We start from the raw sequence: 23703 nt of genomic DNA, 5'->3' as shown, positions 1-23703 counted from the left end.
TAATAATATAAAGGAAAAGGAACAGAGCTAAATAGGAACGTTTATGTGTTTTTTAAACTTACTAAAGTTATGTTGTTATTAATTAAAACTTGATTGTTATAAAATAATAATTGTAAGATGACAATAACTATAAAAATATAAAGATAGCATTAACTGAGAACACCCGAATAACCCACTACATCACAAAGAAAAAGTGGAAGAAATGAAGAACAAAAAGATACAACATGCAGGGAAAAAAATGGAAGAAGTACTTTCTTATTAACAGTTATATTAACTCAAAATTAAATCTGATTTGTTGGACTGGTAGGGTTCCTCAGCCTGGCCTGCACCATCTGGGACTTCTCAGGGATGTCTGACTGCCAGTTTCAGTCTGAAGAATGTAGTAGTGTACAAAATGGCAGGCAGCCATGGAGGTGTCCAAACCTCGGCCATGTACTTCTCCTTCTCATCCCAGCACCACTATGCCTGCTGCCTCAGAGGTGGGAGAGGCTCATACCTCCACAACTGTGTTCACCAGCCGTGAGCCCAGTGTCTGGAGCCTAGCAGTCAGCTGATCACTGTGGTAGTGCATTGACTATTAGGAGGCAGCTCTTGAATTGAGTATCTGCCCCCTGGTATTCAGTGCATGTCATAGCAACCAGTTGACCAGTCGTTCAGTTGACCAGTCACTTAGGCTTCTATATAACACAGTAGAGAACTGGTGCATGAAATCTGGGCCACTCAGCCAGGCCTACACTCTCTTGCAATCAGGGACCCCTCAGGGGATTGAGCCTAAGCCAGATGGTGGACATCCCTCTCACAGTCCAGAATCCCTCACTCCTTACTACCTGCTTGCTGCTCCTTACCACTCAGCTCACTGCTCCTTAGTGCTTTTGTGAAGGTGGAAGAGGCTTCTACCATTGCCACTGCATTTGCCAGCAGTGAGTCCAGCTTCTGGCTAAGTGGTGCTCCCCATGTGGAAGTGCACTGACCAGCAGGGGCCAGCTCCTGCAATGAGCATCTGCCCCTTGGTGGACAGTGTGAATAATAGTGACTGATTGTTCCATTGAAATGGTAGCTTAAACTTTTATTATATATAAAATAGAGGCCCGATGTGCTTAATTTGTACATGAGACTTGGCCCTCACAGCCTCACTGCCTTGCCTGGCCCTCACAGTCCTGGCTGGCTCCTTGATTAAGATTTTCAATAATTTGATGCACTGTTACCCTTCTGTTTTCTTGTACTAATCTTGCCACTCTCCGTTCTGCCCTAACATTGACCAGTAGTTAATGGCCACAATTTGCATGTTCAGACTCAGATTATCAACTAACTCAACTAACAGTCTAGTCTTTAAACACTTTAAAAACACAGCCAAGACTGGAGCAGTTGGGCGTGGAGCAGCGGTTGTTGGACCCCCCGAAGGAGACCCCTGCCCTTACCCAGGATCAGCGACGACCCAGTCAAACGCAAGAGACGGCACTTGATGCAAATAGCAAGAGGATTTATTCCAGCATGCTGGGACCTGACCTGTTACTCACGCAGGAGCAGCCAAGTCAAGTCCCGAGCAGAACTTCTTACAGGCTTATAAAGGCAAAAACCGCAAAGTTAGAACAAAGGACAAGGGGAGGGGGTCTTCCAGAAAGAGGGACAGGAATTCCTTGAGGGGAGGATAGACATTATCACAAGGAACAGGGTGGAACCGCCTCAGGACGTTGATAATACATCCAGTTTACTACCTCTAGGGGCTGAGTCAGGTGGCCAGGTGCTGTGTGGCTCATACCCTGTTTTTCCTGGGGCAGTTCTAAAGGTCACATTCTCACGGGAAGTCTGGGCTAGCAGGGGAATTTTTCTATATTATTTCTTTCAGCCTCTACACGGTAGCGTGGGCCCGGAGCAGCCGGACCAGGAGCAGCCAGGTCGGATCAGCCCTGCCTGGAACAACAGAGGCCAGGAGCAGTAGGCCCGAAACAGCTTGCTCCTCTCCTACCCATGCCCCAGGGCTGCTTCTCAGACATGGCTGGAAACTTTTGCGGGAATTTGAGGATCTGCTGAATCAAGTGATGAAGGCTTAGATCTGAATGTGTTGAGTTGTTGTAGCGCTGGGGTGTTGATCTGTGAGTGCCTTGTGTGTGGTCTGGAGGAGGTTGGTTGATCTATTTGGATGTGTCTTTTGTTTGAAGTGTATCCTTGGGAATGTGGAGGTATTATTGATTTGAGAAAATGCTAAGTAATTGATTTGATACCTGAAAAATTTAAAGTTCTGAAAGTTTAAGGTCTCTTGCCAAAAAGAGGTTTTGAAGCTAACACCTTACTTTTAATGGAGAAAGAGGAGGACATGGCCTTCTCACCCAGAACAGGTAATCCAATTCCAGCCAGAAGCTATCTTTAAACAATGTGTTCATTTACATTTGAATGGCTACACCTTTCAATAGCTCAAGGGCAAATTTACATGTAAACAAGTTTGCTTCTCAATTCCGAGGGCAGAAAAAAAAGGTTTAAAATTATTAGATTTTAAAATTTATTCTTAAAAATATAAGTTTATTAATTAAAAAAAAACAAGGAAATTAAAAAACTTGATGAACAATATTAACTGTTGATTATAATAGAATCAGAGTGTGACAGTCTGCCCCGTCTGCCCAAGAGATAAGGACTCTGGAGACAGACCAGGCCAGGGGGAAATAGTTTAAAAAAATAGTCAGTCGTAACTCAGTGCCGGGAGTTCCTTTGGGTGGGACATGCAGGCCTCCCTCCAGATCAGGCTGGTAAATTGGGGTCATAAAAAACCACAGCATCCTGCACTCCGGTTGGGAGTCAGAACAGACATTCTGTTTGAAGCAAAACAGGCCAGGTTGTGTAAATCACCTAAGGAACAGCTAAGGACGGCCAGTTCTTTGTCCTGAGGGGCCAATCAGAGAGTGAGAGACCTACAGTGGGATGGGATAGGAAAAAGAGGTATAAGAGGAGGGACTGCCCCTCCATCGGGGCTCTTGGCCTGGGTGTTTGCCGGCTGCTGTGTCAGCCAAGGTTTGAGCCCGGATTCGAATCTGTAATAAACTCTTGCATGCTTGATCAAATTGACTTTGGTGGTTTATCTCTTGGGGACTCACTTCATAACACAGAAATTCGGGAGGAGAGTGGACTGACAATTCTCGGGGAAAAGGGGAGTGGTGGATGTGGGAAGAGACTGAACATAAACTGTGCACCAATGGATGAAGACAATGGGGGGGGGTGGTGAGGAAAGGGCAGAGGGTGGGGTGGGAACCTGGTGGAGGGGGGTCAGGAAATGAGAAACTTCTGTAATAATATGAACAATAAAGATTGGTATTTAAAAAAAAAAAACACTTTAAAAACAGCTACACTTGTGTAATTAACAAATTCAGCTGTTTTGTTGATACTTGCTCCATGGCTCTGAGTGCCAACAATCACTCCATGTTCAAAGACTGTTAAGTGTTGTGGGGTCGAACTTTGGGTTCAAAATAAGACCACTGGAGGCTGAGTAATTAATTTTAAAAAGCAGGCAAGGGTTTATTGACTGGACAGGACAGCCACAAGAGCATCACACACAGGTGGACTCCAAATGACTGCCAGTTTCAGGGGTAGGCAATTCCTTTTAAAGGTTTAAACCGCAGGAATTTTCCTTTTGTTCCTAAAATCCTAAAGACTAAATTCTAAAGACTCGGGACAGCCCACAGGGTTGGTACATTGGAATGTGGCCCTATCTTGCAATAGTGATGACACAGAAGCAGAGCTCAGCAGTTAGACTCTAAAGATTATCTACAGTTTCTATCCCTGAAACTATCTTTAAACAATGTGTTCATTTACATTTGAATGGCTATGCCTTTCAATAGCTCAAGGGCAAGTTTACATGTAAACAAGTTTGCTTCTCAATTCAGAGGGCAGAAAAAAAAGGTTTAAAATTATTAGATTTTAAAATTTATTCTTAAAAATATAAAAGTTTATTAATTAAAAAAAACAAGGAAATTAAAAAATCTGATGAACAATATTAACTGTTGATTATAATAGAATCAGAGATATGGGAGAGGAGTGAACTGACAATTCTCGGGGAAAAGGGGAGTGGTGGGTCAGTGGGAATCAATCTCCTGTGGGCCTGGTCCCAGGCAAGAGAAAATTGCCTTAGCCTCCAGGTCTTCACCTGGAAGCTGAGGTAAGTGCCCAGTGTTTTAATCAGATGCAGGGGCCAAACTAGAAGGGTTGAAATTCAAACAGCAATTTTTACCAAAATATGGTTGCCACTATATTTCATTAAGTCATGTTGTTTACCCATATCTTCAGAAAAAAATTACTTCTACTGTCTTGGTAAACCTGCTTCCCAATTTATAATGGTCTGGCCCTCTAGCAATTTCATTGCAAAATTATACCTAATTTTCCTACAAACATCAGGTGGTCATAATAACCTGGCCAGTCAGTGTATAGAATAAATTCACTGGTTGATTCTTGTATGTGTCCTGACTGGCATAACATAAAAGTGCTCTAACCAACTGAATTTGCCATCTGAGCCAATTACTTAAGTAAAAACTTAAGTTATTAAGTTAAGTTATTATGAGATACAAAATGGTATTACATTTTGATTAAAAGGTCAATTCAGGAAGAAGACAAATGAAAAGTACAAAAGAAAAATAACCAATAATCAAAAAACCAAAATCTAGCTCCCTATAATAATGAAAAAAAATTGTGAACACTTAGTAAGAAATGATGAACAAAAGTGAACACTTAGTAAGACAATGATGAAAGACTCAAATTATTATTTTTTAAAATATATTTTATTGATTTTTCACAGAGAGGAAGGGAGAAGGATAGGGAGTTAGAAACATCAATGAGAGACAAACATCCATCAGCTGCCTTCCGCATGCCCCCCATTGGGGATGTGCCTGCAACCAATGTACATGCCCTTGACCTGAATCAAACCTGGGACCTTTTAGTCTGCAGACTTATGCTCTATCCTCTGAGCCAAACTGGTTTCAGCAAGACTCAAATTATTAAGATAATATATAAAAATAGGGATATTGCCCTGGCCAGTTTTGCTCAGTGCTTAGAGTATTAGTCAGAGGGTCTGAGGGTCTGATACCCAGTTAAGAGCACACACCTCAGTTGCAGGTTTAATTCCCAGCTGTTATGCCCAGACTTCGTAATCCCCAAGGACCACCAGGCAGCAGAGTCTGATGCAATAAACCAAAGAGCCTTTTCCATGATAGCATGGGCTCTGTCCCACTCACACCGGCAGCATGACCAAAGAGAGAGCGAACTTCGCCAAGCCCTGGGGTTTTACTCCAGTCGGTGGTGATGTCACTGCCTCGGCTGACCCTGATTGGTTGGGTGAGGGCTAGGGTTCAGTTACAAAATGGAGGATAACTTCGCCCTGCCCCACAGTGGAGTGAGGAGTTTGTCTTTGCCCTGCCCTGCCCTCTCACCAGCCCCAATAAAGGAATGAGCAGAAGGCAACCAATTAGTATTTCTCTCACATAGACGTTTTTTATCCATTTCCGTAGCTCCTCCTTTTCCTTCTCTCTAAAAACCAATGGAAAAAATATCCTCCTCTGGTATGATAAAGATTTTTTTAAAATGTGGAGATGTTATTATTAACTTTACTAGAGATCCAAAGCATGAAATTGTGTAAGACCTAAAGTCCAGCTGCTGCAGGAGCCAGAGTCCCACCCGTCACCACTGCCACCAGGGGACCCAGAGTCCCGCCAATGCTGCTGTGGAATCCATCAATGCACCTCCTGGTGACCAGTTGTTTGATTGTACTGCATTCCAATCAATGGATTTTTATAATATAGCTAGTAGTAAAATAGATTTTTAAAAAAATGTAGTGAATAACACCAAATTAGGCAGTCTAGACAAAATATACTACAATAATTCTAGTCCTGGATATGATTAAGAGTGTGTTGAGTATATGTGGGAGGGGAAAAAACTGAACAAAAATCATGAGGCAAGACAAATGATATAACTAGATACCTAAATGATTTCTCTATCACCAATATTCAAAAGTTTTTTATTTATTTATTTTTATATAATAAGGGTAAGGGGAAGAGAGAGAAACATCATCATAAGAGAGAGACATTAATTGGTTGCCTCTTGTTAATGCCAGGGACTGAAACTACAATGGAGGTGCATGCCCTTTACCAGGAATCAAACCTCAAACCCTTTTGATCCAAGGACTGATGCTCTAATCACTGAGGGAACTGGCAAGGGCAAATTCCCCACTATATTAAGAAAAGAAGTTAAAAATCCAAGAAAAAACTGATAAAATTTCATAAACAAAAGGAAGCCTTACAGATGCCAACTCCAATTTGTACAAATGGAGAATCTAAGGGAAGTGGACAAAAAAGTGATAAAAAGTTGAGCAGAGATTAGCCCAGATCTTAAAGAAGTTCATAAAAAAAAAAAAAAAAAAAAAAAAAGTATAGTGTGTCCCATAGTGTATGTTAGTTTTCTTATAGATATTAGGGTTTATTCACTCTCTTTTACAAAACTGGCTGTTAAAAGTCAATCCTGGAAATTCCCTAGTCTGAAACCACTCCTAGACTCCCATGGCTTTATGAAATTGGAATTTACACCTTATAAACAGAAGACTAATAATAGACTGGGAGACAGATTAAAAGGGCAAATCCATGTTTCAGCTTTTATATTATTAAATAAATATCTCATCTTTTCTTTCTCTTACTCATTATGATATTTAAATGATCTGTATAGGTTAGCAGCTTCACGGTAACACAGAAAGGGAAAGAGAAATATGAGAGTAAGCTTGTCTCCACATCAAAATGCATGTAACTTTATTCCCTCAAAACAAGGTCTTCCTCATTCCTTCCTCACCCTCAAGCAGGATTAAACTCCTTTTGCCCTTTATTTCCAGATACTTACAGGAACACCATGGATCCTGAGAGTGTTGGGATTCATCAGGGTAACAAGTTGATGTAGAAGGTCAGGCTTGCTATCAAACAACTCTGGTGTCAACCTGCTCCAAATGCTCTGCTGTCAGTGAGGGCACCCCCATACCAGGTCTTTGGCTCACCCTTGCTCAGGTACGAGTATATATAAAAGTTTGGAAATATTAAGTGAGCCTTGAGGTTTATTCCAGCCATTGGGTTCTGTTCAACAGTGTAGGCAGTTGATGGAGTAACTCCAGTGATCCTTACTATGCCAATAAAATTCTGAGAAAACAATGCCAACATACAGCCATGGTACCTTTTTGCCTGAGATGTCTGCATTGATGTGGCAAAGAATAGACTGATCCAGCACTGGAATCACATTCAGGTTCCAAGCACTGGTTGCATACTCCTGTCAGTTCAGAGATTTGATGGTTCAGTATTAGATAAAGAAAAGCAAACTAAGCCAGATGTATACAGAATGACATAAACCATCAAATTATACAAAAATATGGAATGATAAAAGTAAATAACAATGAATGCTATCTGAATAGTGCATCCATTCCTAATTAAAAAAAAAACACCTCTAAAATGGTTTAAATGAATGAAACTTTAATATACAATATATCCATCCTATTTAATGCTTAACAGACACCATTAGAAACAATTTCATTGTTTTAGAAGCAACAGCCAAAACAGCCAGAGGAAATAAAATACCTCAATAGAAGCTATAAAAATGACAAAATTATACTTATCAATTGTATTACTGAAAATATTCTTCAAAAATTCCGAAGTACATATATATATATGTGTGTGTATATATATATATATATATATATATATATATATATATATATATATATATATATATAACTTTAATTTTATACTACATTGTAGTTAAGTATTCAGAGAAATCATAAAGATTGCAAAATAGAAGAAATATTTAAGAGTATAAAACCTAGCCGGGACCGGTTTGGCTCAATGGATAGAGCGTCGGCTTGGGGACTGAAGGGTCTTGGGTTCGATTCTGGTCAAGGGCATGTACCTTGGTTGTGGGCATATCTCCAGTAGGGGGTGTGCAAGAGGCAGCTGATCGATGACTCTCTCATCGATGTTTCTAACTCTCTCTCTCCCTTCCTCTCTGTATAAAATCAATAATATATATGTTTTTTATAAAAGAGTATAAAACCTAAAATAATTAAAGTGTTTTACAAATGAAAGTTCTAAAACTATTGTTTGATTTGGATCCTTAATGGTTTTGCTGGCCAAACTTAAGATAGAGATCTCAACCTAAAGTTTTGATATTTCCTATTAATTTTACTGTCAAACAAATTAACATTTAGTAAACTAAAGAATATTGGAAAAAGAAACCTCTAAACATAGTCAATATACTTTCCTGCCTCTGTAAGAGAACAAAACAAACCAAATGTTCCTCAGTGTTCTGATCCATTACTTGTCATCAGGGAAATTTAAACCAGAATACGTACTTACAAAAACATGCCAAGTAAAAAGTAGATTAGAGTTTTGAATTGTTGTATCCTCAGTCATTAACAGAAAATATGATTGGTGGAAGTGCAATGACTGAAAAATTTTTGAGAAAACATGAAACTACACAAACACAACAAATAAAAGTATAGACAGTATATTCATCAATATATTACAAAACAAAACACAGCAAAAGAAGCAGGAAAAAGAAAATTTTCCTTAATCTTAACCAGAAAATTCTAAAAGATATAAATAAATATATATATTTATTACTTACTCTTGGACCACTGTTACTCTTCAGGTTTCTAATATATATATATATATATATATATATATATATATATATATATATATATGTATATATATATATATAATTAATATTAGAAACCTGAAGAGTAATTAACTTTTAAGAAAATTGGTAAATTTTAAATTACTTTTAATAAATTACTGAGAACTCAGGGGCAAGAGAAAAAAAGGAAATGTGAAACATTAAAAATCATGAAGATGATGTTGGAATAAGAACATTCCAACATTCTTAGACAGCTTTAAGGTAGAAAGAAGTTATATTGGATAGGTTAATGCCCAAGAATTTTCTAGAATTGATGAAAATTGAATCCTCAGTTTTGAGAAACACAGTATAAAAAAAAATCACATCAAGGAGAGATCTTATAGCAATGAGAAAAGAAAAACAGTTTAAAGTACATATAAATTAATGTAATATTTACAATTAATGTCTCAAAGGTGAGAATATACCAATTATTATTTTTGTTTTTTTTAAATAAGTTTTTATTGCTCATATTATTACAAATGTTCCTTTCCCCTCCCCCCCACCATTGCTCTCCTCCACCAGGTTCCCACCCCACTCTCTGCCCTTTCCCCACTCCCCATTGTCCTCATCCATAGGTACACAGTTTATGTTCAGTCTCTTCCTACGTCCCCCTCTCCCCTTTTCCCCAAGAATCGTCAGTTCACTCCCCTTCCATACCTCTGATTCTATTATATTCAACAGTTAATATTGTTCATCAGATTTTTAAAATTTCCTTGGTTTTTAGATTCACTTGTTGATAGTTACATATTTGTTGTTCATAATTTTTATCTTTGTTTACTTTCTCTTCTGAAAGAACCCCCTTCAGAAATTCATATAATTCTGGTTTGGTGTTGTGAACTCCTTTAGCTTTTTTTTTTTTTTTTTACTGAAGCTCTTTATCTGACCTTCGATTCTGAGTGATAGCTTTGCTGGGTAGAGTATTTTTGGCTGTAGGTTCTTATTATTCATCACCTTGAATATTTCTTGCCATTCCCGTCTGGCCTGCATGGTTTCTGTTGAGAAGTCAGCTGACAATCGTATAGGTGCTTCTTTATAGGTAAATCCCTTTGCTCTTGCTGCTTTTAATATTCTCTTTTTGTCTTTTGCTCTAGGAATTTTAATTATGATTTGTCTTGGTGTTGTCCTCTTTGGATTTCTTTTGTTGGGATTCTGTGTGCTTCCTGGACTTGTAAGTCTAATTCTTTCACCAGGTGGGGGAAGTTTTCTGTCACTATTTCTTTCAGTATGTTTTCAATATCTTGCTCTCTCATCTTCTGGGACTCCCATAATTCTGATGTTGGTTCGTTTGAAGTTGTCCCAGAGGTTTCTTACATTATCTTCAATTTTCTGGATTCTTTTGCCTTCTAGCTTCTGCAGAGAAGTGTCTTCTGGCTCTTTATGTTCCAAATCTTCTACTTGATTCTTACCATCTTCCATTCTGTTTTTAGGACTCTGTATAATATTTTTTATTTCAGACAATGTATTCTTTATTTCTTGTTGATCCCTTATCATTTCTTTTTGACTCCTTATTAATTCTAGTTGATCTCTTTTCATATCCTCATAGGTCTTATCCGTCTTTTCTAGGAAATTCTTGAAAAACCTTATAAGCGTAGATTTCAACTCTATATCCAGTCGTTTTTTGTCCTCCATTTCTTTCGTTTGTGATCTATTTTGTTGTCGCATTTCGCAGTTACAGATGGGACGGGATTTCAGGGTGGAGCCTACAGCCTTGGCTTCCGTCAATCCCGCCCTATGCGGCTCCTGTGTCTCAGGGTCCTTCAGTAATCGCTGCAAAGCACCTCTGAGAGAAAGGTGCCCTCGATTTTCGCCTGCTGCCAAACGGTCTATGCTCTCCCCCAATGAGCCCGGTATTGGGGTACAGTTCCGTTGGAAGTGGAGTTGGAGGTGGAATTCAGAGCAGTCTGGAGCCCATGTCTCCTTCCCGTCAGGGCAATCCCACGGCTCAGCCGACCGTCCCTTCTCTGCGTGCAGTGTGCGCGCCTCCGGGACCTCCTTTTGCCGCTCCCCGGGGTTCCACCTTACAGCCCGGCTCCCTATGGCTGAGCCTGAGTCCCCGGGGTCTGGCCTAGAACTGGGGTTCAGAGCAGTCAGGGGCCCAGCACAGTCGTAGTTTCATCTCCTTTCTGCTAGGGAACGCCCGCCAGGCACTCTGCCTCCCCCTCCTCTCTGGCTCCGTCCTCTCTGCGAGCTGCGTGTCTCTGTACCTTGGGCTTTTCCAGCTCCTCTGTGCCTCCTTCTGGTTTTCTCCTTGCTTCTTGCTGTAGGATTTCCAGTCAGTCAACCTTCCTGTAGTTCTGGGCAATGTCCGTTTTATATTTTAGTTGTATTTTATTGAAATTGTTGTGTGTGGCTACGGCTAGGTGTTCACCTGGGTGCAGCCATCTTCTAAGTTCTATACCAATTATTTTTAATGTTCTGAAAGAAAGTAACTCCCAAGCCAGATTTGTACATTGCCAGAAAAAATACCTTTTTAAGAATAAAGTTAAAGGAATATTTTTTTTGTCAAATAAAAAACAATTAAATCTCAATTTGCAAAATTTTGAAAGAATTTACTATGGGAATAACAAAAAACACACAAAAAAATTGGTGTTTCAAGAAGGGTAAACAAACAAAAGGTATACATGTGACTAAATCTACGTGAAACATGAAAATGTAAACTGATAAAAATATTAAGAATGCACACTGAACGTATTGTTTTGTGTCAATTTCTGTGTTTCTTTTCTGTTCCATTGGACTTATTTCTCTTCTTTAGCCAGTACCAGGCTGTTCTGAGAACCATCACTGGGTAATATACCTTGATATCTGACATTGTGAAACTCCCAACGTTGTTCTTATTTCTCAGGATTGCTAAAGCTAATTCTGGGTCTTTTTCTATTCTAGATGAATTTTTGGAGAGTTTGTTCTAGATCTGTGAAACATACTATTGGTATTTTAATTGGGGGTTACATTATATTTATAGATTGTTTTGGGTAGTATGGACATTTTAATGATGATTATACTAATCCATTAGCAGGGTATATTCTTCTTTTTGTTTCTGTCCTCCTCTGTTTTTTCAATGTCCTGTAGTTTTCCTGAATACAGGTCTTTTTAAAGGAATATTTTTTTAATGTAATTATTGTTTTTTTACAGAGAGGAAGGGAGAGAGATAGAGTTAGAAACATTAAGGAGAAAGAAATATCAATCAGCTGCCTCCTGCACACCCCCTACTGGGTATATGCCTGCAACCAAGGTGCATGCCCTTGACTAGAATTGAACCCGGGACTCTTGAGTCCACAAGTCAACTATCAACCGAGCCAAACTGGTTAGGGCTGAATACAGGTCTTTTATCTTCTTGGTTATGTTTATTCCAAAATATCTCAATTTTTTTTTCAATGGTAAAGGAGATTGTTGGTTTAGTTTCCCTTTCTGAGAGTTCATTATCCTATATAAAAATCCTATATAATAAAAGGATAATGTGCAAATTGACCCTAACAGGGGACAAAAGGAATGACTGATTGCTATAACATGCAGTGACCTCTAGGGACCAGACACTCAATGCAGGAGCTGACCCCTGCTGGTCAGTGTGCTTTCACAGGGGTAGCACCACTCAGCTATAACTCATGGCTGGCCAGGACAGTGGTGGGAGCCTTTCCATGGCAGTGCTAAGGATGTCCGACTAATGGCTTAGGCTTGATCTGTCCTAAGCTATTTGTCGGACAACCCCCAAGACCTCCCAGGCTTCCAGAGGGATGTATGACTGCCAGCTTAGGCCTTTTTCCTTGTGGAGTGGGCATAAGTTGCCAGGTGGATATCCCCCAAAAGTTCCCAGATGGCATAAGAGTGCAGGACAGGCTAAGGAATCCTGCGAGTGCACAAATTTTTATGCACCATGCAATAGATTTCTGGGTGTTAACTTTGCATCCTGCTACATTGCTGAATTCATTTATTAAAACTAGCAGTTTTGCCTAAACCGGTTTGGCTCACTGGTAGAGCGTCGGTCTGCGGACTGAAAGGTTCCAGGTTCGATTCCTGTCAAGGGCATGTACATTGGTTGCGGGCACATCCCCAGTAGGGCTGTGCGAGAGGCAGCTGGTTGATGTTTCTCTCTCATAGACGTTGCTAGCTCTCTATCCCTCTCTCCACTCTCTGTAAAAAATCAATAAAATATATTTAAAATAATAAAAATAAATAAAAATAGCAGTTTTTAATGACAACTTTAAGGTTTTTCTATGTACCTTATAATGTCACCTGCAAAAAAATTAGTTTTATTTCTTCACCAATTTGGATGTCTTTTATTTCCTCTCCGATGGCTATCACTTTAAGCACTATGTTGAACAGAAATGCTAAAAGTGGCCAGCCTTGTCTTGTTCCTATTCTTAGGATAAATGGTTTTAGTTTTTGCTCACTAAGTATGAACTCAGGTGTAAGTATGGTGTATAAGTCTTTTATTATGTTGAAGTATGATTCTTTTAATTCTACATTATTGAGAGTTTTTATTTAAAAAAAGAATGTTGATCTTGAAGGTGAGAGCTATTGCGACTAGGAGCCCAGCATCACCACCACCCAGCCAGGCCTTCAAAAACCTGAATAGCAGCAGTAATCCTAAGAAAGAAGAACAAGTAGAAGAGATCTCAGTACCAGATATCAAGCTGTATTACAAGGTCACTGTTCTCCAAACAGCCTGGTACTGGCACCAGAACAGACATATAGACCAGTGGAATAGAAGGGAGAACCCAGAAATAGATCCAAGCTACTATGCTCAATTAATATTTGAAAAAGGAGGCATGAACATACAATGGAGTCAACACAGTCTCTTTAATAAATGGTGCTGAAAAAATTGGGCAGATACATGCAAACAAATGAAACTAGACCACTAACTTACACAATACACAAAAATAAACTCAAAATGGATAAAGGACTTAAATATAAGATGTGAAACCATCACAATTCTACTAAAAGCCATTAGCAGCAAAATTTTAGATTTTACTTATAGCAATCTTTAGGAATACATCTCCTAGGACAATATAAACTAAGAAGAAATTAAACCAATAGGATTATCTACACTAATAAAAAAGAAATATGCAAACTGACCATCACTTCAGGATGCCTCCAGCCAATCAGGAGTGAGTATGCAAATTAACCTCATCTCCATGGAGACTGACAGCAGTGAGGAGGCAGCTCACAATATGGCCTGCTTCATAGTTGCCACGGTGACTCAAGAGCAAGCAAGTGTGGTTACAAGCAGCACCCAGCACAGCCTCAGCAACCTGAGAACAGTGAAGCACAACCTGCAGATAGCACCAGAATGGCCTGTTTGGCTGTCGCTGCAGTGTGGAAGCAGGCAAGCTCTGCAGAGAGCAAAGAACCATGGGGAGTGGGCCTAAGTTATCAGAAGGACATCCCCTGAGGGCTCCCAGATTGGAGAGGGTGCAGGTTGGGCTCAGGGACACCCCCATGCACCAATTTCATGTATCGGGCCTCTAGTATCAAAATAAAAAGCTTCTGCACAGCAAAATAAACTATCAACAAAATAACAAGATAGCCCAGTGCATGGAAGAACATATTTGCCAATGATACATATAATAAGGGGTTAACTTCCAAAATTTATAGGAATCTCATTCAACTTATTAAAAGGAAGACAAACATTCTAATTAAATATTCTAATTCTAATTCTAATTTAGGAAAAAGGACCTAAATAGGCACTTCTCCAAAATGGACATTCAGAAGGCCAAACTTGCCGCCTCACAAAACAACTTCAAAACTACAACTAAAAGACAAAATGGACATCATCCAGAACTACAGGAAGACTGGCTGAGTGGAAATTCTGCAACTAGAAGGCAAGAAAAAAACAACTGAGATTCAGAAGAGGTGCAAAAGGCATATTACTAAGGCGTGCACACAAAGAGGGCTGGCAACTGAATGCACAACTGGCTTTCTCAAGTGGGAGGGAGACACAAGCTCCTGGCTGCTCAGAACTTCATTTCTGGGTGAGACTCTGGGGACCCAGACTCATACAGGAAAAAACTATAGTCTGTCTGGCAGTGGGCTGAATTCGAGTGTGGCATTCTCTCAGAGGTACCTGCAATAATTACAGAGGGACATTGAGAACTGGGGACCTCACAGGGCAAGGCTGATGGGAAGCCATTGCTGTTTGCTCCATTCTAAGACTTAGCCCCATCCAAGCTGTGCACAAAGGATTTTGTAGATGAATGGACTGGTCCTTTTAAATATAAACTTACCTATCAAACTGCAGCTGAATTAGAAACCCAGAACATCCAAAAGTAGGGCCAACGCCCCACAGCAGATTGCATTGCTTCACAGCTTGACCTCATCTGGCCCCCTCCAAAATACAAAGAAGAGGAATCTGTAGATCTTTCTGTAGCTCCTGCAGAATGGCCTCAGACAGAGGCTAAATTTTTGTCTCCTTGGAGATTCAAGATCCAGTGTACCCAGGTGTCAGAGTAGGATCATCAAGAATACAACTCTTCAGATCCATAAGGGACACAGTCAGGGGGCAGACTTCGTAAGCACCAAAGCCCCACTGAAGCAAGTCTTAACTCATAAAAGTGTCTCCAGCACAGAAGTTCTCCAATTGTAGACAACTGATCCTCATATTCTATTAGCCTGAAGGTCAATTCCTCCCAGGGATACCAACAATAAATAATCAAGGCTTAACTATAACAAGACTGTGCACACAGCTCACAAAGGGATGCACCTAGTGTCCACCTCAGGTAACTGAGGAGGCTAAGCCACTGGGCCCTATAAAACACCTAGTACACAAGGCCACTCTAGCAACACAGGGAAGCAGTCAAAATGTGGAGACAAAGAAACAGGTCACAAATGAAAGAAATGGAGGAAAGTAAACTACTGGATATAGCATTCAAAACCACAGTTATAAGGTTTTTCAAGAATTTTCTAGAAAAGGCTGATAAATTTAGTGAAACCCTCGAGGATATGAAAAAGGACCAATTAGAAATTAAGCATATACTGTCTGAAATAAAAAAATAATATACAGAGATCCAACAGCAGACTAGAGTATTGCAAAAATCAAGTCAAAGATTTGAAATACAAAGAAGCAAAAAACAACCAACTGGAAAAGCAAAAAGAAAAAAGAATACAAAAATATGAAGGCAGTATAAAGAGCCTTTGGGACAATTTCAAGCGTACTAAATCCAAATTATTGGGGTTCCAGAAAAAAGAGAGAGAGCAAGATACTGAAAATTGAAGAAATAATGACAGATAATTTCCCCCAGTTGGTGAAGCACAAAGAACCCCAAACAAAAAGGAAACCAAAAAGGACCACACCAAAACACATCATAATTAAAATGCCTAGAGCAAAAAACAAAAAGAGAATCTTGAAAGCAGCAAGAGAAAAATAGTTATTTACCTACAAGGAAGTACCCATATGACTGTCAGCTGATTTCTCAACAGCAACTAGGCAGGCTAGACAAGAGTGGCAAGATATTCAAAGTGATGAAAAGCAAGAACCTACAACCACGATTACTCTACTCAGCAGTTATTCAAAATTGAAGGGCACATAAAAAGCTTCACAGATCAGAAAAAGCTAAAGGAGTACATCACCACCAAACCAGGATTATATGACATGCTGAAAGGTATTATTTAAGAAGAGGAAGAAGCCAAAACCGGTTTGGCTCAGTGGATAGAGCATCAGCCTGCGGACCAAAAGGTCCCAGGTTCAATTTTGGTCAAGGACAGGTACCTGGGTTGTGGGCACATCCCCAGTAAGGGGTGTGCAAGAGGCAGCTCTCTCATCAATGATTCTGGCTTTCTATCCATCTCTCTTCCTCTTTGTAAAAAATCAATAAAATATATATTTTTAAAAATCTTTAAAAAAAAAAAAAGAGGAAGAAGAAGAAAAAGGTAAAAATAAAAATTATGAACAACAAATACCGTATTTTTCGGACCATAAGACTCTCGGGACCATAAGACGCACCAGTTTTTAGAGAAGGGAAATGAAGAAAAAAAGATTCTGAAACAAATAGTGTCCTAAAATATTTTATGTGCATTAAAACCCAACATCACAGTCATAAACACATGTAATCAACCCTGTAAAGTAAACAGCAGCATTTAGAACCATTTTAGAGCCGGGCAAGCACACAGAGACCACACAGAGCCGGGCAAGTAAAAAAACTTTTTTTTTGAAGTATATGTGTAGGCTATATTTGGACCATAAGACGCAGGGACTTTCCCCCCCCCCCCCCCCCCCCCCCCCCACTTCTGGGGGGAAAAAAGTGCGTCTTATGGTCCAAAAAATACGGTACATATCTGTCAACAAGTGTATCTAAGAAGCAAGTGAATAAAAGATATGATGTACAGAATAATCTGGTGAATATAATAGAACCAGGGGCATAGAAAGGCAGTGGACTGACAATCCTGGGGGGAAAGTGGCGCTGGGGGGTGCGGGAAGAGACTGGACAAAAATCGTGCACCCTTGGTTGAGGACAGTGTAAGGGGTAAGGGCAGAGGGTGAGGTGGGAGCTATGGGGTGGGGAGAAGAGGAACAACTGTAATAACCTGAACAATAAATTCTTTTTTTTAAAAAGAAACATAAAAAAATGCTCAAAGTCACTAATCATCTGAGAAATGCAAATCAAAACGACAATGAGATACCATCTTACTCCTTTCAGAATGGCTATTGTCAACAAATACCAAGTGCTGGGAAGAATGTTGAGAAAAGGGAACCCTCATGCACCGCCTGTGGGAATGCAGATTAGTACAGCCACTGTGAAAGACGATATGGAATTTCCTCAAAATGTTAAAATAGAACTTACATTTGACCCAGTGATTCCACTTTTAGGAATATATCCCAAGGAATATATCTCAGAAATGATATACACACCCCTATGTTCATAGCAGCACAATTTACTATAGTTAAGATTTGGAAACAGTGTAAGTGTCCATTAGCAGATGCATAGATTAAAAAGCTGTGGTACATCTACACAATGAATACTACATAGCTGTAAAAATGAAAAAAAAATTAAAAATACAACTAGAGCACATTATGATAAGCAAAATAAGCCAAAGAAAGATAAATATCACATTCATATTTGGAATATAATGAACAACATACACTAATGAACCAAAATAGACTCAGAGAAATGGAGGCATAAACTGGATTGTCATACCTCAGAGGGATTATATATTATTTAGTAATTATGTATTAACAGTAATAATCTAATAAAAAAGTGAAGATATGTAAACTAGTAATAACCTAATAAAAAAGTGCAGACATAAATAACTAGTTCTCTCACTAGTCTATTAGTTGGTAGAACCACAATCCAGTTTCAAATATATAAAACTAAAATTTCTTCCTTCAGAGAGGATCCAAGATGGCTGCGCCCAGGTGAACACCTAGCCGCAGCCGCACACAACAATTTCAATAAAAAACAACTAAAATATAAAACGGACATTGCCCAGAACTACAGGAAGGTTGACTGACTGGAAATTCTACAGCGAGAAGCAAGGAGAAAACCAGAAGGAGGCGCGGAGGAGCTGGAAAAGCCAAGGTACGGAGACGCGGCGCGGAGAGGACGGAGCCGGAGAGGAGGGAGGCCGAGTGCCTGGCGGGCGTTCCTGAGCGGAAAGGAGATAAAACTCCGACTGTGCTGGGCCCCCGACTGCTCTGAACCCCAGTTCTGGGCCAGACCCTGGGGACTCAGGCTCAGCCATAAGGAGCCCCGGGGAAGCTGCAAAAGGAGGACCCGGAGGCGAGCACACTGCGCGCAGAGAAGGGATGGTCGGCTGAGCCGTGGGATTGCCCTGATGGGAAGGAGACGGGCTCCAGACTGCTCTGAACGCCACCTCCAACTCCACTTCCAACTGAACTGAACCCCAATACTGGGCTCATTGGGGGAGAGACTAGACTGTTTGGCAGCAGGCGAAAATCGAGGGCACCTTTCTCTCAGAGGCGCCGGCAGCAGCGAGCACTGAAGGACCGGCATAGGGCGGGGCTGACAGAAGCCAAAGCTCCAGGCTCCACCCTGAAACCCTGTCCCATCTGTAACTGAGAAATGCGACAACAAAATAGATCACAAACGAAAGAAATGGAGGACAAAAAGCGTCTGGATATAGAGTTCAAATCTACGCTTATAAGGTTTTTCAAGAATTTCCTAGAAAAGATGGATAAGGCCTATGAGGATATGAAAAGAGATCAACTAGAATTAATAAGGAGTCAACAAGAAATGATAAGGGATCAACAAGAAATAAAGAATACATTGTCTGAAATAAAAAATATTTTACTGAGTCCTAAAAACAGAAGGGAAGATTGCAAGAATCAAGTAGAAGATTTGGAACATAAAGAGCCAGAAGACACTCCTCCACAGAAGCAAGAAGGCAAGAGAATCCAGAAAGTTGAAGATAATGTAAGAAACCTCTGGGACAACTTCAAACGAACCAACATCAGAATTATGGGGGTCCCAGAAGATGAGAGAGAGCAAGATATTGAAAACATACTGAAAGAAATAGTGACAGAAAACTTCCCCCACCTGGTGAAAGAATTAGACTTACAAGTCCAGGAAGCGCACAGAACTCCAAACAAAAGGAATCCAAAGAGGACCACACCGAGACACATCATTATTAAAATTCCAAGAGCAAAAGACAAAGAGAGAATATTAAAAGAAGCAAGAGCAAAGAAGGTAGTTACCTATAAAGGAGCACCTATACGATTGTCAGCTGACTTCTCAACAGAAACCATGCAGGCCAGAAGGGAATGGCAAGAAATATTCAAGGTGATGAATAGCAAGAACCTACAGCCAAAAATAATCTACCCAGCAAAGCTATCACTCAGAATCGAAGGCCAGATAAAGAGCTTCACTAATAAAAAAAAGCTAAAGGAGTTCATCACCACCAAACCAGAATTATATGAATTTCTGAAGGGGGTTCTTTCAGAAGAGAAAGTAAACAAAGATAAAAATTATGAACAACAAATACATAACTATCAACAAGTGAATCTAAAAACCAAGGAAATTAAAAAAATCTGATGAACAATATTAACTGTTGAACATAATAGAATCAGAGGTATGGAAGGGGAGTGAACTGACGATTCTTGGGGAAAAGGGGAGAGGGGGGCGTAGGAAGAGACTGAACATAAATTGTGCACCTATGGATGAGGACAATGGGGAGAGGGGAAAGGGCAGAGGGCGGGGTGGGAACCTGGTGGAGGAGAGCAATGGTGGGGTGGGGGGGGGAAGGAACATTTGTAATAATATGAACAATAAAAACTTATTAAAAAATTTTTTTTCTTCCTTCAGAATAAACACTTATTGGCTCTCAATAAGGATCAAATATTGAGATCAATCAACAGGAAAATAGGTAAATAATACTAGCGACTTAATGCGTGGAATTTTTGCACAGATGCAGCACCTAGGCCTGCCTGATGATTAAAATGTGAGCATCTAGCATGGAAGGACAGATTCTAGCTGACCTGTGGGCTATAGGCAATACCCACAAATGCCCCCATCTGCCTGAATCACAGCACCAGAGTCCCCATGCCGAGATTTGGTGAGTGTGGCCAGACGCTGCAGGCCAGGGTGCAGCATGGGATTTGGTATCAGGATGGGCAGCGTGTTCTCTTCTGCAAGCCTCACAGACCGGCTCCTGTACAAATCCATGGTAAGTTCGACCAACCTCTGTGGTTCCAGCCTCTGTGACTTGGTTCTCCCAGAAGAGGCAATGCAGCTGAAAGGTGAGGTCCTTGTGGATGCCCAGCATGTGAGAGTAGGCCCTCCACTGGTACACAAGCCCTGGCATCTGGAGTAGGGTAATGGAGTAAGAGCAAGCTTGGCAGACAACCCACATTACCACCCATCTCCATACCCATCACTCCCACCTCTAGGTAGCTGGCAAGAGATTGCAGCACCCTGTCTGGATACCACAAGAGGTTGGTCACCATCTTCAGCTCCCTGTCCTAGTTCCCTGTCACCAGACCTGCATGGGTGATCAGAGCCTGCCAGATGCTGGTTGCTGTCTGTGGGGCAATGGGTCAAAGCCAGGCCTTCAGCCTGGCTCCCTCAGTGCCTGGGAGTTGGGTCACAGCCACACCCCCTGCCATCCTTGCTGGTCGCTGTCTACAGGACAATCAGCATGGCAATTGGGTACCGTCCTTGGCTTGTTGCCACCTAATCACCTGCTCTACCATCCCACTGCAGTCCCGTTCTCGTCAGGGCTGGCAATGCCTCATATGTTATCTGCTGCTAGCGATGTGTTGCCAATACCTGCCATGTTCCACGCCACCCCTGGTAGTCAGTGCACGTCATAGCACACCAGACTACTTACATATTAAACTTCCATTATATAGGATTATATAATAGTATATCACATAGACTTACACAATAATGAAAAACTTGACATATTAAACTTGAAGCAGGTGGCCAGTGCATCTTAATGGTTAAACATTGGACTATGCACTAAGTAACTGCCATTCAATTCAGGTTAGGGCACACGTACAATTGTGGGCTCAATCTCCAGCAGGAAGTGTGCAGGAGAGAGAGCCAATCAATGTTGATGTTTCCTCCTCATTGATGTTTCTATCTCTCTCTTAGGTTCAAATGTGGTTCAAAGACATTTAACAATATGTTTTATGACTAATAAAGGATTCATGTGACTCTTTTACAGTTTCAAAATACCATGACTAATTTTTTCTAATTTCCAAAAAGCAATTCAAAGTATACCAAACTGTTAATAGGGAATGCCATGAATTGTTTCCTTTCCTTTATTTGTATTTTCAAATTTCCACAATCTTATATATAATAAAAGCATAATGTGCTAAGTGTCTGACTGTTCATTTGATGATTCCACCAGTCACTATGACACACATTGACCAGCAGCAGGTAGACACTTCGACTGGTAGGTTAGCTTGCTACTGGGTCCCAGCCTATTGGGGCTGAGTGAGATGGGCCAAACACATTCTGAAGCCTTTCTGGGGTTCAGGGGTCCCTTCTTGGCCCCAATTGGGACTGGATGAGGTAGGCTAGACACACACTAAAGACCTTCCCCAATCCCTGCCCAGTTGGCTAAACCCCTGCAGTCCCTCCCCCACAGCCCAACCTCCCACAGTGTCTCCCCAATTGGTCAGTTCCAGGCCAGCTGAAGGATCTTACCAATTCATGAATTTGTGCATGGGGCTTCTTGTTTATACATAGGGGGCTTGGCCCACTGTAGAAGCACTGCTGATTATAGCCAAACAGCTGTGGACCTGTCCTCTGAGCAGCTGCTTCTGCTGCAGGAGTGCACTGATCACTAGGGGGCAGCTTCTGCAATGAGCACCTATCCCTGTGGTCAGTGTGAGTCATAATGACTGCTCAACTGATTGTTCTGGTCATTCTTCCATTTGATTTCTTGGCTTTTATTATATAGGACTAGAGGCCTGGTATACAAAATTCCTACACAGGTAAGATCCCTAGGCCTGGCAGGTGATCAGGGCTGATCATGGAAGGGCCTTCTGGCTGCTGGCCATGCCACCCTTCCCCAGCTGCCAGATCCAACCAAAGCCTTCCTTCATTCTGTGTCAGCTCCAGTGGTCAGCATACATCATAGTGGGTGATCTATCTCCCAATCAAACTTCCACAGGTCAATTTGCATATTAGACTTTTATAAACATAGAAAATTTATGCACTGAAGAGGATGTCCCTCAGCCCACGCTGCCTACTCTCACACCTCGAGAGCCCTCAGGGGCAAGAAGTGACCCAGCAATCAGGGGAAGGTGATGTCCCCATCACACCTCTGGCAGTGAAGCCTCGGTCAGACCTGGTTACCTTAGCCTCAGGCAGCCCTGGGAAGCTGGGCAGCCACCATTTGAGGCTTCCCTGTACCTCATTCCAGCCCTGGGCAGCTAGGCAGTCATCATCCTGAGGCTTGCTCTTGGGCTGGCCATGAATGGCTGGGGGGTGAGGGGACTGGGGACTCTGGAGGCAGGCCTGAGGAGCAGAGTAATCTACCTGGGGGCAGACCCAGCTATACTGAGTGCTTGCCAGCTGGCAGGACTGAAGGGACTGAGCGCTGCCAACTTTTTGGCTATGGCCCCCCACATCTTTGTGAAGTCATGATGGTCAATTAGCACATTCCCTCTTTATTCGATAGCCTACTTCTATTAAAAAACAAAACTGAGCCCTAGCCAGTATTCCTCAGTGGTTGGAACATCAGCTGAAGCACCAAAGGGTCATGTTACATGCTGATTCAAAGCAGATGTGGAAGGCAACCATTGGATGTATCTCTCTCTCTCTCTCTGAGTCTTTTCCACGCTAAGAACCAGTGTAAACAGTATCCTTAGTGAGAATTAACAAACAAAAAACAAACCTGAGCCATCTATTCTTCATAAAAAGACTCTACAAGTGCTTTTATACACATGTGTCCATTAAGATAATATCCTGTCTAATAAAAGAGTAATAGACAAATTTCCCATCACTCCAAGATACAAGATGGATGCCCCCATGTGGTCTAAGATGGCTGGCTCCATGTGGACACAAGATGGCAACCACAAGATGGCCAGCAAGGGTGGGCAGTTTGGGGAGACCAGGCCAACACAGGAAGGCAGTTGGGGGATGACTAGGCCTGAAGGGATGGGCATTTGGGGGGTATCAGGTCTACAGGGGACGACAATTGGGAGGGTTGCTTCACCTCTAGTATACACTTAAAAAGTAACCCACTACTTTTACTTGATCCATAAACCTTACATTTAAGTCAATCTATATACAAAGTCAAATGCTAATTCTCTTGACTCTGGCTAAGATGGTAAAACAAAAATTATAAAAAGTGTTAATTCCTCAACAATATATGAAATGAGTTATTTTTATTTCTTATCCCCAAAACTAGAGGCCCATTGCACAAAATTGGTGCAAGAGGGTATGTGTGTGTCCCTCAGCCCAGCCTGCACTCTCTACAATCTGAGATGCCTTGAAGGCTGTCAGACATCACTCTCACACTCCAGGCTGCTGGCTCCCAATGGTTCACCTGACTGCCAGCCTGGTCACACACCCTGCCCACTCCCCTGCCAGCCTAATTGAAGCCTAAGTGCTCCTCTGTCAGCCT

At 41.2% G+C, this 23703-nt stretch overlaps 1 pseudogene; it reads right to left on the bottom strand.

Annotated features, from left to right (window-relative positions):
- LOC118714122 overlaps window positions 1-23703 on the bottom strand; it is a 142907-nt pseudogene that overhangs the window by 29041 nt on the left and 90163 nt on the right.

Source organism: Pipistrellus kuhlii, unplaced genomic scaffold (assembly GCF_014108245.1).
Source record: "Pipistrellus kuhlii isolate mPipKuh1 unplaced genomic scaffold, mPipKuh1.p scaffold_m20_p_98, whole genome shotgun sequence".
NCBI classification, from domain to species: domain Eukaryota; kingdom Metazoa; phylum Chordata; class Mammalia; order Chiroptera; family Vespertilionidae; genus Pipistrellus; species Pipistrellus kuhlii.
The sequence above is the reverse complement of the archived record's forward strand: the minus strand, read 5'-3'. Positions and strand labels throughout refer to the sequence as shown.